Source organism: Lycium ferocissimum, unplaced genomic scaffold, assembly GCF_029784015.1.
Source record: "Lycium ferocissimum isolate CSIRO_LF1 unplaced genomic scaffold, AGI_CSIRO_Lferr_CH_V1 ctg14614, whole genome shotgun sequence".
Classification (NCBI taxonomy): Eukaryota; Viridiplantae; Streptophyta; class Magnoliopsida; order Solanales; family Solanaceae; genus Lycium; species Lycium ferocissimum.
In genome coordinates, this window is record NW_026715557.1 from 2,226 (window position 1) to 15,244 (window position 13,019).

At 32.8% G+C, this 13,019-nt stretch overlaps 1 long non-coding RNA gene across 4 annotated transcripts; it reads right to left on the reverse strand.

Moving 5' to 3' along the window:
- Window positions 1-363: 363 nt before the first annotated feature.
- LOC132042312 (uncharacterized) lies at window positions 364-6,218 on the reverse strand. Of its 4 annotated transcripts, none has more exons than XR_009411429.1 (7): window positions 6,194-6,218; window positions 4,319-4,429; window positions 3,978-4,209; window positions 2,338-2,466; window positions 2,095-2,155; window positions 745-805; window positions 364-657 (listed from the first exon to the last, which is right to left on the reverse strand). It is a non-coding gene; the product is annotated as an uncharacterized LOC132042312 (long non-coding RNA). The 4 variants fall into 4 exon arrangements; XR_009411426.1 differs by lacking the exon at window positions 6,194-6,218 and adding an exon at window positions 5,893-6,050; XR_009411428.1 differs by lacking the exon at window positions 6,194-6,218 and adding an exon at window positions 4,521-5,190.
- Window positions 6,219-13,019: the final 6,801 nt, after the last annotated feature.

The window sequence follows — 13,019 nt, forward strand, 5'->3', positions numbered from 1 at the left end:
TATAATTAATGCAAATAGAATTTGTTGCCAAATGGCTTGTTCATATTACGCCACTTGGCTTAACATGAAGCTAGACTACTCACTACCAAAAACACGCATTTTAGCCACGGTCAATAACGTGGCTAAATGGTACCAAAACCGTGGCTAACTAGTCTCAGCCACGGTATATTAGCCACGGTTAACACCGTGCCCATCAGGGGCGTCGTGAGGAAATTACCCACGGTTTTATCGTCCGTGGTAACATTTCGTTAGCCACGGTTTTGTGTCCATTCACGGTTATTCCATGGCTAATTTGACCACAGAACTAATTCAGCATATAACATTAGCCACGGTTCAACCGTGGCAAATATATACAGTTTTGAAAAAAAAAAAAAAGGAATTACCCACGGTTCAACCGTGGCAAAAATATTCAGTCTTTTAAAAAAAAAATTCTCTACATTTTCCTGGTATCAATACATAATCAATAAACATTCACGAATACACTGGTCATACACATAAACCTCGGCTTCTTGAAAAGACATCCTGCAATAAATTCCAGGACAAGATTACGTCGAAACTGAATTGGTGATACTAATCCAATTGATCATGAGTAACTGGTTGTTTAAGGGGAATGATAAGACTTCTTTTGAATGCCTCGGGGTAAAGCCTTTCTCACATCTGAAATAGTAAGAGGAAACAAGGGTCAGCTCGATGACATCGTAAAGCAGAATAGAAACTATCTGAAAGTTGCACGCGGCTACTCACCCATCCCATCCTCTTTTCCAGAGTAATAACGTACGACTAGCCTATAAATTATATAACCAAGCTGAATAAAAGGAACACAGTCAAAACGACTAACCTTATAAAGTCTGAAATACAAGACTTTTACGAATTTATGAGAGATGCAATGCATCCCAAATGCTCCAACTACATAAACAACACTATCCACTAAATTAACCTTATAAAGTCTGTGATGCCCTGAAAAACAGCAGAGCCAGTTGGCAAACTGGGCCCTTTACCAATCCATTTCCAAAACAATGGTTATTTGCATCTTTATCATTCTAGGATCTGTTACTGGAGAATTCGCAAAGAAAATAAAGTAGCTATTGGACATGTTTGCTGTCAGAATTCTTTTAATGCACCTAAAGCAACTCAAATTAACTAATTTCTACTACAATCTATTTTTGAAGAAGGGAAATTTCAAAAATCCTATGACAAAGAAGTACTATTCCCACTATAATAAAACATTCTTGTGGTAACTATGTAAGCTGCACATTTATAAAGAGACGTTGTAGCCCTATGTAAGCTAAACATTGATAAAGAGATGTTGTAGCCCTAGTTAAAACATGTAGAAGATTATAAATATAGACTTAAAATGCTGTGGTACACATTTGAATAACCTCACACTCTCTAGCACTTTGTACGAATAATATGAAGGCTTTTAAATCATGAAGATGATTAGAAATGTAGACTTACAATGCTATGCTACAGATCATATGAAGATTGTCACTTTTCTAGCACTTGTGTGAGAAATATGACATCTTTCAGCAACTCTACATAAGCAATTTATTTTTGTTATCCCAGTTAATTGTCTAATCATCTCGTTCTCCTAATGGGTTAAATCAGGCACAAAAGCACTTACGAGTTAGATCAATAATAACGTGAGGAAGACCAAAGACGGAAAAGTGACAAAGACATAAGCTGAACTAACATAACTAAGGGAAAATCTCAGCAAGAGAAAAATCAGTCCCTTTGTCCCAAAAAGATATCCTACTTTCTTCTTTGGTCCATCACAATGGTTATCACTTAAAAAGAATTGTTTTACCTGCAAGCATTCTATGACAAAATTTTGTGACTCAAGCCTCAAGCTAATAGTTTATGAGATGCTAGTCGGGCCACCTCATTTCTTATAGCATGTTACTTATGATTCAATTCTTCAGCAACAACTTGTTAATGAAACTGCCTATGACAGATGTGAAAGCAGTGTGTTGTATGAAATAGATAGATGAAAATTGACATTGGGAAGAAACACAACATACATGGTAGACAATCATTCTATCACAAAGAGAATACAATGTATTGAGCTACACGGATAGAGATCAATTTCCAATTTACCTCTGTTCTGTATCGAGTATTAGGTGGTGGTATGTTCAGCCTAGCCTTCCAATCTTGTGAACTAAACAAAGGGGAAAAGAGAAGAAAATAAATTGATTTATCATTAATCCCACTACAGCTTAAGAAATGTTCGACAAAATAACATAATTCACACTCATGATACATGAAACTCAAATCTCAGAAACCAATAAACAATCAACAAATGATGCCAAGATTCAATCTTGTTGTGAACTGCAGACTTACCCACAAGGCCATTTTCACTCAGAAACCAAAAAGCAATTAGCTAATGATGCTGATTTTCGCTCAGAAATCAAAAAACAATCAGCAAATGATGCCAAGATTCAATCTTTTTCTGGTGATCATCATCAAGGCCTGTTAAACAAGACCAATTTAAAGTTAAGAGAGGATTCACCATTCAACTTTTTACCACATAATTACTCTTCAATTTTAGGCCAAAATCAACTGTTTAATAATCAAAGCTGACAAAACAACCTCACTTCGGCAAACAGGTCTTCCCAACCTCACTTCACATAATTACTCTTCAATTTTAGTCCATATTCTAAGAATTTTTCCAGTACAATATCAAACAATTCCTCAATGTTTAAGTGCTTATTTTACTAAGCAACAGAAACCCAGTTCACAAAAATACATAAAAATCCAAAACCATCAATGGAAGCTCAACAACAATTAACAAACGCAAACTTTATGAAACAAGAATTACCCTTGCATAGCATAAGCTGTAGTCCATATTCTGAAAGAATTCCAGTATAGTATCATACAATTCCTCAAATGTTTAAATGCTTATTTTACAAAGTAACAAAATCCAATTCACAAATAGTCATTAAAATTCAAAAACCATCAATGGAAGCTCAAAGACACTAACTTTATGAAAACAAGAATCAACAAGTTTGTCTATACTTAATTTAGTACTAGAAAGTGGTAGTATCAGTATCTGTTGTTGGCTCTTCTTCTTCCGTTTTTTTTTTTTTTTTAATAAAAATCTTAAATAAAGAAACACACACACCAAAAGTTTCCAGTATAATATCACGCAATTCCTCAATGTTTGAATGCTTATTCTACTAAGAAACGGAAACCCAATTCACAAGAAGTCATAAAAAATCCAAAAACCATCAATAGGAGCTCAAAAATACTAACTTTGTAGAGAACCGTGTTTTATTGTAGGCTCTCTATGTTTTGGTTAGGTATATTTCTCGTATACAGGGATTTCCTTAACATCAGTAAAACTATTTACCTTATCAAAAAAAATTATTAGTATGTCTTGTATTGTAAATCATAAAAGTCGTTAGACCACAGATATACAGAGAACTTGGAACCCCTCATAAGACACTTAACTCGATGCTATTTAATCTCTCTCTTTCGTCAACTCAAGTAGAAGCTGCAAGCTATACAAACAACCTATGATATAAGTTTCCGTAGGAATAAACAACACAGATGTGGAGAACATAAATAGAAATATTTTAATGCAACAAAATCCAAAAGAAGTGTGGTGGCAAACCTCAACAGCTTTAACCAATATATATGACGATTTACTCAAAAGTCAATACTAGTTCGGGAATCCAGTAATCCACATCTATTATACATAAGATCTTAGTAGCAAAACATCAAACATACGATGGTAGGAGAATGTCTCTGATACACAAATACCGTACATCAAATTACCACATGCATTAAAGACAGGAAAACGAGCAACCATACAATGTTACCATCTAACAGAATTGCACAACCAAGAGTGCTATCCCATGTTTAAATTCCATATTCACTAGTAATATTTTTGATGAATTGCGTATACCAAAAAACAAGTATCTAAATACGAGTTTACTATAGAAAAATAAAAAACCATTAAGCACAATAATCTGCCTTACCTCCTTCTGCTCTATGCGCCGATTTAGCTTGTTCAACTCTCTGTCCATTGAGTCTTGCAGGAGGGTATGTTCCCACTCTTTTGCTGCTTCGTCATCCATATCTCTTGAATCACCTGGCATTACAGAGACTAGTTCCAAATCAGGATACTGAGCCTCTTCTGCGGTACTCATGCAATTCTCTACTTAGCTCCTCATTACTAGCTTCAAGCCATGAAATCCTATCCTTGAGTACCTAGACATGAAAATTAAAATTAGTGAAGACTGAAGACTATCCTCAGCTTCATTTAATATTTAAAAGGTTGTTTGCTAACATCTACACCCGGAGCACAACAAAAATTTACCTGAATTTCATTAGATGAAGCACCTCCCCCACGGCCACAGAGTTCTGCCTGCAAATACTCTAGTTGTTGCCGCATCTTCAACATCTCACTAGATACAGGATCTCGATTGATCTGGACATCATTTAAGGAAAACTACTTAGGATTCTTGATCCAGAAATGACAAGAATATACATGAAAACTACTTCTGTTTATAAATATATACCTGTTAGATGATTAATCCTAGAAATCTTTTATAAAGAAACAGAAAGCCATCAGTTAACCTTTGGTCTTAAATTAAGTTTCTCCATTAAGGTCTGCTGGTGGATATAACTTCAGAATTGGAAAAAGTTGAGTGATGAATACAAGTTCCTTCTATATCTTCTGTGAAGAAATTTAGCCTTTTAATAAATTTCTTATTCTTTGCAACAAAAGTATAATGAATAACTGAGACTAACTATAAACTAGAGAGATATTAAACACCTAGCTGCAATGGTATTTTTACTAATGACTAGAGCTACTACAAGTTTCTAAAGGGGTATTAATTCACTGGAACTTTGTTGACCTTATCAACTTGGCAGCTTCATAATTAGCTTGATTTGTGTTCACTAATTAGCTTCACTGCAAAACCAACTTAGTCAGCAAATCTAATTTAAATCAACCTCATTCCCACTTGGAAGAAACGCAGCAGACAATTAGTGCAAGAAATTCAATAGCTCAAAGCTTTCCTAAATAATAAGCAACCCCCCTTTGGTTGCAATACGCACTAACACTAAAGCATATCTCTTTCTAGTAGTGGTGTATTTTGCTCGTCTTCTTGACAAACGACAACAACAGCTACTTGACATGTTGTGACTCTTCTAAACCAGCAAACACTTGTGAACCGACTATACAATCTAACCGAGCATATCTAATCATAAAAGCTTAAAATTAACAATCACGAAAACTGAATCAGTCAGAATTTCCCAAAATCTCAGAAATTCTAACAATAAAACAACAAAAGTGATAGAAATTTCAGAGATTACAAACCATGAATTTGCTTTTGCATTCATGCATAGGTGAAGAAAGGGAATTTTCTTTCAAAATTTTGCCAAACAGAAACCCTTAAAGGAACCCATTGAGGATTGAACAAAAAATTAGCTCTTCTTTACTCAACTACAAATTCCACAAACCATTATTTTTATTTACAATGGTTTCCCATACCAGCCTTCCTTCACCAAATTCCATGTATAATTTTATACTAAATAATAAAAGAAAAAAACATAAAGGTAGGTTTTTAAACTGGTCAACCAAAGATTCGCTTAAATTAGGCCTTCAAACGAAAAGGGTATCGTCATTTATGCATCAAATTCCATTAACAAATAGTAGCAATCACCAACTATTTATATATTTCAAAAATGCATACATTCACACATAAGCATTCATGGCAACAAGAACCCATCTTTTATCATGCTCAGATTTACTTTTAAAACACAAAAATACCATGGACAAGTATTCAAAGAACCCCTCAAGAACGTATCAAATCTAAACCCCCATTAAAACAAATTTGACATTTGGGTATGAAAAACGAATGATGATTAAAGAAATGAGAAAAAAACCTCTGTTTTGCTGTTGAAGAACGTTTTTTGCAGCCATTACAGAGAAATTAAATCGCCCAAACTCAAATGTCTTCTCAAAACTCTAAACCCCACAAAAAGAACGATGAGTTAATCAACGAAATTCTGAGTACGAATCAATGGTCGAATATTAGGAGCAGTCGATTTGGGAATAGTGAATTTGGGAGGTGGGTTGCTGGGTTAATTTGGGTTTCTTAATTGCTAAAAGAGAAAACATTAAAAACCAAAAAAGTAAAAAAATGGTGGGAAATGAAAAAGAAAAGGGAGGGAGTGAATTTTTTACCCGCCCCATTTTGCCCACGAAAAGTTAGCCACAGTTTTGTACATCGTAGATAACGTTACAATTTTTAGTCTCTTTTTGCCAAAACGGAATTTTTTTTTTTTTGAAATTTGAATAATTATGTGAGCTAATTAAATTCTAGAAGGAGGGATGATGAAGGTGATAATGACACACAAAAAGATTATTAATTCAACCAAATTTAAAATTTATCCAAATGTTTGTTGTCTTTCTTTTATGTGGAAATGATTATTAAACTTGTTTCAAATTATTTTTTTCTATAAAATTTATTATGGACAAGTAAAAAAGTTATATACCTTAATACATGCCTAATGATTAATTAAAAATTATTTTTCATATATAGCTAAAAAAAATTGAAAAAAGTAATTAAAGAAATATTGTAGCTCTCCAAATAATAATAATAATAATAATAATAATAATAATAATAATAATAAAAAATAAATAAATAAATAATAATAATTGAAAACAAGAGTAATCATTTTTCACATTTTTGGATATTAAAATGTTTTACAAAAGATGAGATAATCAACGTTTTGTATAATTAAGGACAGTATAGTTAGATAAACATGAAATACTAAAACTACATATATTACTACCGTATATATGGGGAGGATCTCAAAATTTTAAATTCTCACATGAAATTTTTTGTCCATTTTATTCTAAATGAAGCTTTAATTACCTTGCAAGTTCTCACCCATTTTGATAAATTTAAATAATTATGTGGGCTAATTAAATGCTAGAAGAAGGGATGATGTGGAAAGGTCATAGTGACACCACAAAAGATTATTAACTCAATCAAATTAAAATTGATCCAAAAGTTTATTGTCTTTCATTTATGTGGAAATGATTATTAAACTTGTTTCAAATTATTTTTTTGCTATAAAATTTATTATAGACAAGTGAAAAAGTTATATACCTTAGTGCATGCTTAATTATTAATTAAAAATTATTTTTCATATATAGGTAAAGTTGTTTGAAAAAGTAATTAAAGAAATATTGTAGCTCTCCAAATAATAATAATAATAATAATAATAATAATAATAATAATAATAATAATAATAATAATAATAATAATAAATAATTGAAATGAGAGTAATCATTTTCATAGTTTTTTATATTGAAATGTTTTACAAAAGATGAGATAATCAATGTTTTATATAATTAAGGATAAATAGTTAGAAAATTATGAAATACTAAAACTACATACACGTTTAAGAAATTATAATAGTTCATTATGAAAAACAAACTACAATATTTTTAAAGAAAAGGAAAGATTAAAGTAAGAAAAACAAATAATTTCACTAACATTCTTGTTCCTTTTTGTATGGTTAATTTGAAGAAATGTCTAAAGTATTTCGTTGTATCAAGACTTTTAATTATTTAATTTTAAATGCTATCTTTATTTACAATTTAACTTCATTGATGTCATTATACAACAATTTGTAGCATTAAATATTTTTTATATTAATATCGTAATTATTTTTTTCTTCCAAAAAAATGGGTTAGCCAATATAAGTTTAATGAAAAAAATTAAGTTGAAATCTAACGTAAGGTAAAACGCAATTTGGATCAGTAAAGATTTAATCTCAAAAAATTTAGTAAATTAAAAGGGAGAAAAGCTTTGATGCACGCATTAATTTGTTTGAAAATAAAAAGGAAGTCTAAATATACTCTAAAGAAATTTTATTTTTTAACTTACAAAAACTTTTATATCATTAAATATCTTAGAAATATTGAAAAATTGTCAAATTACTTGTACAATTGACATGATGATTCAAAAACAACACAAAAAGCAAGAGTAGGAAAAAAACATTAAAAAAGTAGAAACAAGAATTGCAAATTTACATTTTATGGTTTCACCGACTTCAAGATTTAAACGACACCAATATGTATATATATACACACACTAGTTGTACTCGAAATAAAAGTAAGAATTATTGTGTTACTAGTACTATATATAATAACGTCCTCTTTCCTTTTCCAAGACTGAGTTGGACTGTCCTCTTTCCTTTTCCAACACTGAGTTGGACTGATCTTCCTCTTCCAGTTGGACCGAGTTTTGTTATGCCAAAACAAAAAAGGAAAGAAATTAAAACGGATAATATAAAAACTGAACCCTAATTAGAATCATATGACGCGTATAAATAGGCTATGTTTCTTATTAACTGCTTAATGATAAATATGTTTCCTAATTTATATACAGTGACTGAATTTTCTTCACACTGCGTATAAATTAATTTAACAAGTTAGTTTCTTTATTTAATCCCTATGTGACTATTCGAATTATTATGGACAATTAATTACTTGTATAATTATTCTTTAGGTGACAGTAATAATTGATAGCGTGAAAATTTATTTACGCTATTAGTATAAAAAGTTAAAGTCTTTCCTTTTTTCTTTTTTCTCTTTGCAATTCAGTCAAAATTCCACGTAAGGTGTTTGGGTGCAAAAATTAAGGGGCATAGTAATTAACATCAGACTTCCTTCAAAGTTATCACTCTGTCCCAATTTTTGTGATAATTTTCACTTATTGAAAGTTATTTAATTAATTTTTAAAGCTAATTTCATGTTCAACATGATAAACAAAATATATAGTTTTTTAAAAAGTTATCAAAATTCACATAATTTGAATCCTGAAAAATGAAAAGTATCAAATAAATTAGGATGGATGGATTAATACTTAATTATTATCTCCCTAGTATCGAATGTTAGATCAATTTCAAGAATTGAATAAATACTTTTATTTGGTAGACAATTTTATTGTTTAAACAATGTATAGGATTAGAAGGAAGGTTCACCACTTCACCCCAATTAGAGAAAAGAAAATCAATTATTATTACCAATTGTCATTTGAAGAATAAGAAAAGAAGCCTGGTGGTTTCACATTCTATGGGAAAATGTGAGTCAGAAGGAATTTAAAAATGAAAAACAATAATGGGGACTAAAGTACAACTAAATTAAATTAAGGTAATTAAATTGCTAATTTCACTGATGCTCGAATAACCGAATTTAACTTAAAAATTAGTAGTTATTTTATTTTTGAAATACTTAATTTCATTTATTATAAGCAATTACCAATAATCATTTTTTAAATGATATATGATGGTATAAAAGCTTTTACAACCATAAGTGTGTCGTAATTAATCTTTTGCACTGAACTTTCCATATATCATGTTAGACAATTGGCATTGCCTCCAAATTTTCTTTGTTTTTACTTAGAAGTTTATCGTTTTCCTATTTTTAAGCAAAGACCCGCTTCACTATAGTTAATTTTCCAAGTAGGCCTTCTATATCCGTTTATACATTTTACGCACATTTATTCATTTTCAACCCACTTTGTAAGTCAGTACGTGACAGGAAGTTAGTTTTTTTTCTTCTTTAAATTCTGAAGTTTCCATGTTTAATGATATGCTGGAATTCTAATCCTTTCATATTGTTTTTACTCTTCAATTCAATTTAAGAGCTTTTATGTTCTAACACTGGCATCAGAGCCATAGTTGATCTTATAGGCCAAAAAAGTTTTCATCTACAACACAAATGGCATCCAAGAACTTACCTTTAAATCCACCTTTCACTTTCACCGGTGAAAATTATCAAAATTGGTCTGTGAAGATGCAAGCTTTTTTGGAAGCCTATAACCTCTGGGAAACTGTGACAGAGGACAAACCAATACCTGTTCTACTAGCAAATCCTACCTTGGCTCAGATCAAATCCAACAGTGAAGAGAAGGCAAAGAAATCTAAGGCCAAGTCGCTTATGCACTCGTGGCAAATTCGTTGTTCTATAGAATCATGGCTCGTAATACAAGACAGCGAGGTCGGGATAGATTAAAAGAAGAATATCAAGGCAAAATAGAACACATCAAATGCAAGGTTGAACCCGAAAAGAGTTTTGAGTCTCTCGAATACGCAGAGGGACAAACAATCGTGGAGTTACGCCGATCGAATCTCCTTAGTTACATAACATTAGACTTCTTGGTGAAGAATTTACAGACAAGCGGATTGTGGAGAAAGTTCTTGTAACTCTTTCGAGAGGTTCGAATCTAAGATTTCCTCTCAAGAATCCAAGACCTAAGCAAACTCTCATTAGGTGAACTGCTAATGAGCTTTTCCTTCAAGCACAAGAGCAAAGAATGACTATGCGAGACGGAAAAGTTCACCGAAGAGATTTTTCTCGCGCAAAAGCAATATTCGGTAAAGGAAATAAAGAAATTTAAAAGAATAAGGCAAGTACGGTGGAAACAATATCGAGATTTAAAGCGTGTTTCTCCGTGCAAACATTGTAAAAAAACAACACATCCGAAAAATACAACTGTGGAGTAGCCGACGTTACACGCGGTAACCGCAAACGACGTGGGGTACATATCTAAGGTTTGCAAATCTTTAAAAAAAGGCTCTCGGAGCTTTACAAGCACAACCAGCGTAAGATGTTAACGCATACGAGTGAGCAACTCTTTCGTAGTTTCAAACTCACAATAAACGAGTCCTCCGATACGGGCTTCTCTATAAAGGGTCGCACTCATCACGTTGCAATGACGCGAAATGTTCAAGTTCCTTGATGATAGTTACAAATCCAAAGTAAAGGTGGGAAACGGTGAGGCCGTAAAAGTCATGCGTAGGTAGGCAATGTTGACTATTTCAACAATTTCGTGTATCAAAACTATTCCCGATGTTTTGTACACACCCGATACGAGTCGATATCCGTCGACCGTTGGACAAATGCTTGAAAAAACTACTCATTGCATTTTAAGAATCTCAAACGTGTTGCTTCGATCCTTGTGGAGTAGAATTGTTTTTGTGTTAAGACGAAATGTATCGTTTTCTACCGATTGGAGAAAAGGACCGAGCACTTCACAGACACGTGCATACTGACCTATGGCACAAAAGGTTTGGTCACGTCAATCAAAGAAGCATCGCAGATGAAAAGAAGCGGAGTTAGTTGGAAAATATGCCCGAAACTTTTTCTAATACTCAAGTTTGTGAAACTTGTCAACAGTGGGAAAGCAAACAAAATTGCCATTTCAAGCAAATCAAGCACGAGAGCTAACTTAAACTTCCAATTTCATTCATACGTACGTGTGTGGCCCAATGAAAACAGAGTCCGTTTTAGTGGTAACAAATATTTTCTCTCTTTATCGATGATTGCACCCGGACGTGTCGGGTTCATTTCATTAAACTGAAGAGTGAAGTCTTTAATGTTTTTAAACAATTTAAAGCTTTAGTGGAAAATCTGGTGATCTTAATATTAAAGCTTTAAGTGTCCGACAACGGATGAGAATATATCTCTCGCTCAATTTGTAGAGTTTTGTAACGTTAGGTGCAGAGAACACCAACTAACATTACCATACACGCCACAACAAAACGGCGTGTCCGGAAGTAGTTAACAGACTATAATGGAGATGGCTGTGTGTCTTTGTTTCAAAAAAGCATCCCAAAATCCCTTGGGCCTAGCAATCAATACCTCGATCTATTTGCCGAAATGATTGCCACGAAGGCCTCACAGGACATGACCTACATACGAAGCTTGGGCGTGCCAACAAACCATCGACACCATCTCCTAATCTTTGGGTGTATATGTTATTACCAAGTTCCAGAAACTAAGAGGAGTAAACTAGACAACAAAGCTCAGAAGGGCATATTTATGGGCTATGGTTGATGTGCCGTGAACTTACGGGATATTCGATGCTAATTTCTTAAGCTTTTGTAACTCTTCAAGCACTTTTGTTGTTACTTTTTGTGTATTTATGTCGTTATGTAGGATAAGATGCCCGGAGAGCATAACGGAGTAAAACGGAGCAAAACGGATCAAAATAGAGCAAAAATAAGATACAAAGACTTTTATGGTAGCACATGCTAGCAAAGACTTGTCTGCAAAGATGTCAGGTACGCAAAGATCTCAGTGTGGCACTTGTCGCAAAGATGTCGTTGCATGCGAAAAGACTTAGTCGTTAAAGATGTTTGCAGGTACGCGAAAGACTTACGCAAAGACATGTCGCGTACCAGGCATTTTTGTCCACAATTTGTTTCCGTTTTTTAATGTTATCAATACTCTTTTAGGGTTTGTAAAACATTATCTTTGGCCATTTCATAAAAGTTTTGGAGACTAGGTTCCTACACCACACTTTGGGGTTGAGGATTTGAAGATTTAGTTCGAGCATTTCTTAAACCTTTACTTCATTTCTTCAATTCCTCGCTTCCGTATCGTATATCTGGTGTAGTATTTATTTTCTTCACTTGAATCTTGTTTATGGAAATATTCTATGATTAAAGTGTTGGATGAAACTCTTGTTTTGCTTATGTATTGAATGATTTTTATCAAGCGTTATTAAAGCTGGTCTTTGTTGATTTAATTAATCTTGTTCTTTAATGTATCTTGGCGGATTAACTAACCCTAAGACTCGCCCATTTACTTTGATCGAGCTCGAAGAGGAAATCTAAGTTGGGAAAGATTAATTAACAAGAATTTGGGTCATTAAACCCATCTAATAACTTGAGTCAAAGAGGATAGTTACTTCGAGGTTAAATTGATCGTGCCTAATATCACACTCTAAGGCTCGAAAGCTTAGAGTGAAATTCGTTGATTTGGTTGGAAGACTTTCAATGAGATTTTAGAAATCATTATCTATTAACATAAATCCGCTCTTAGTTGTAAAATCGTGAAATACATCGATCGTTACTTGAGCGTAATTTCCTTTGTATCCAAACTGTGGGCTACGATCATTTTACTCGCTTTCTAGGTTAGTTTTATCTTTGGTAGTTTCAAAATCAAAAACCAAAAATCTTATCAAATGTTTGGCTTAGCGTAGAAAGTG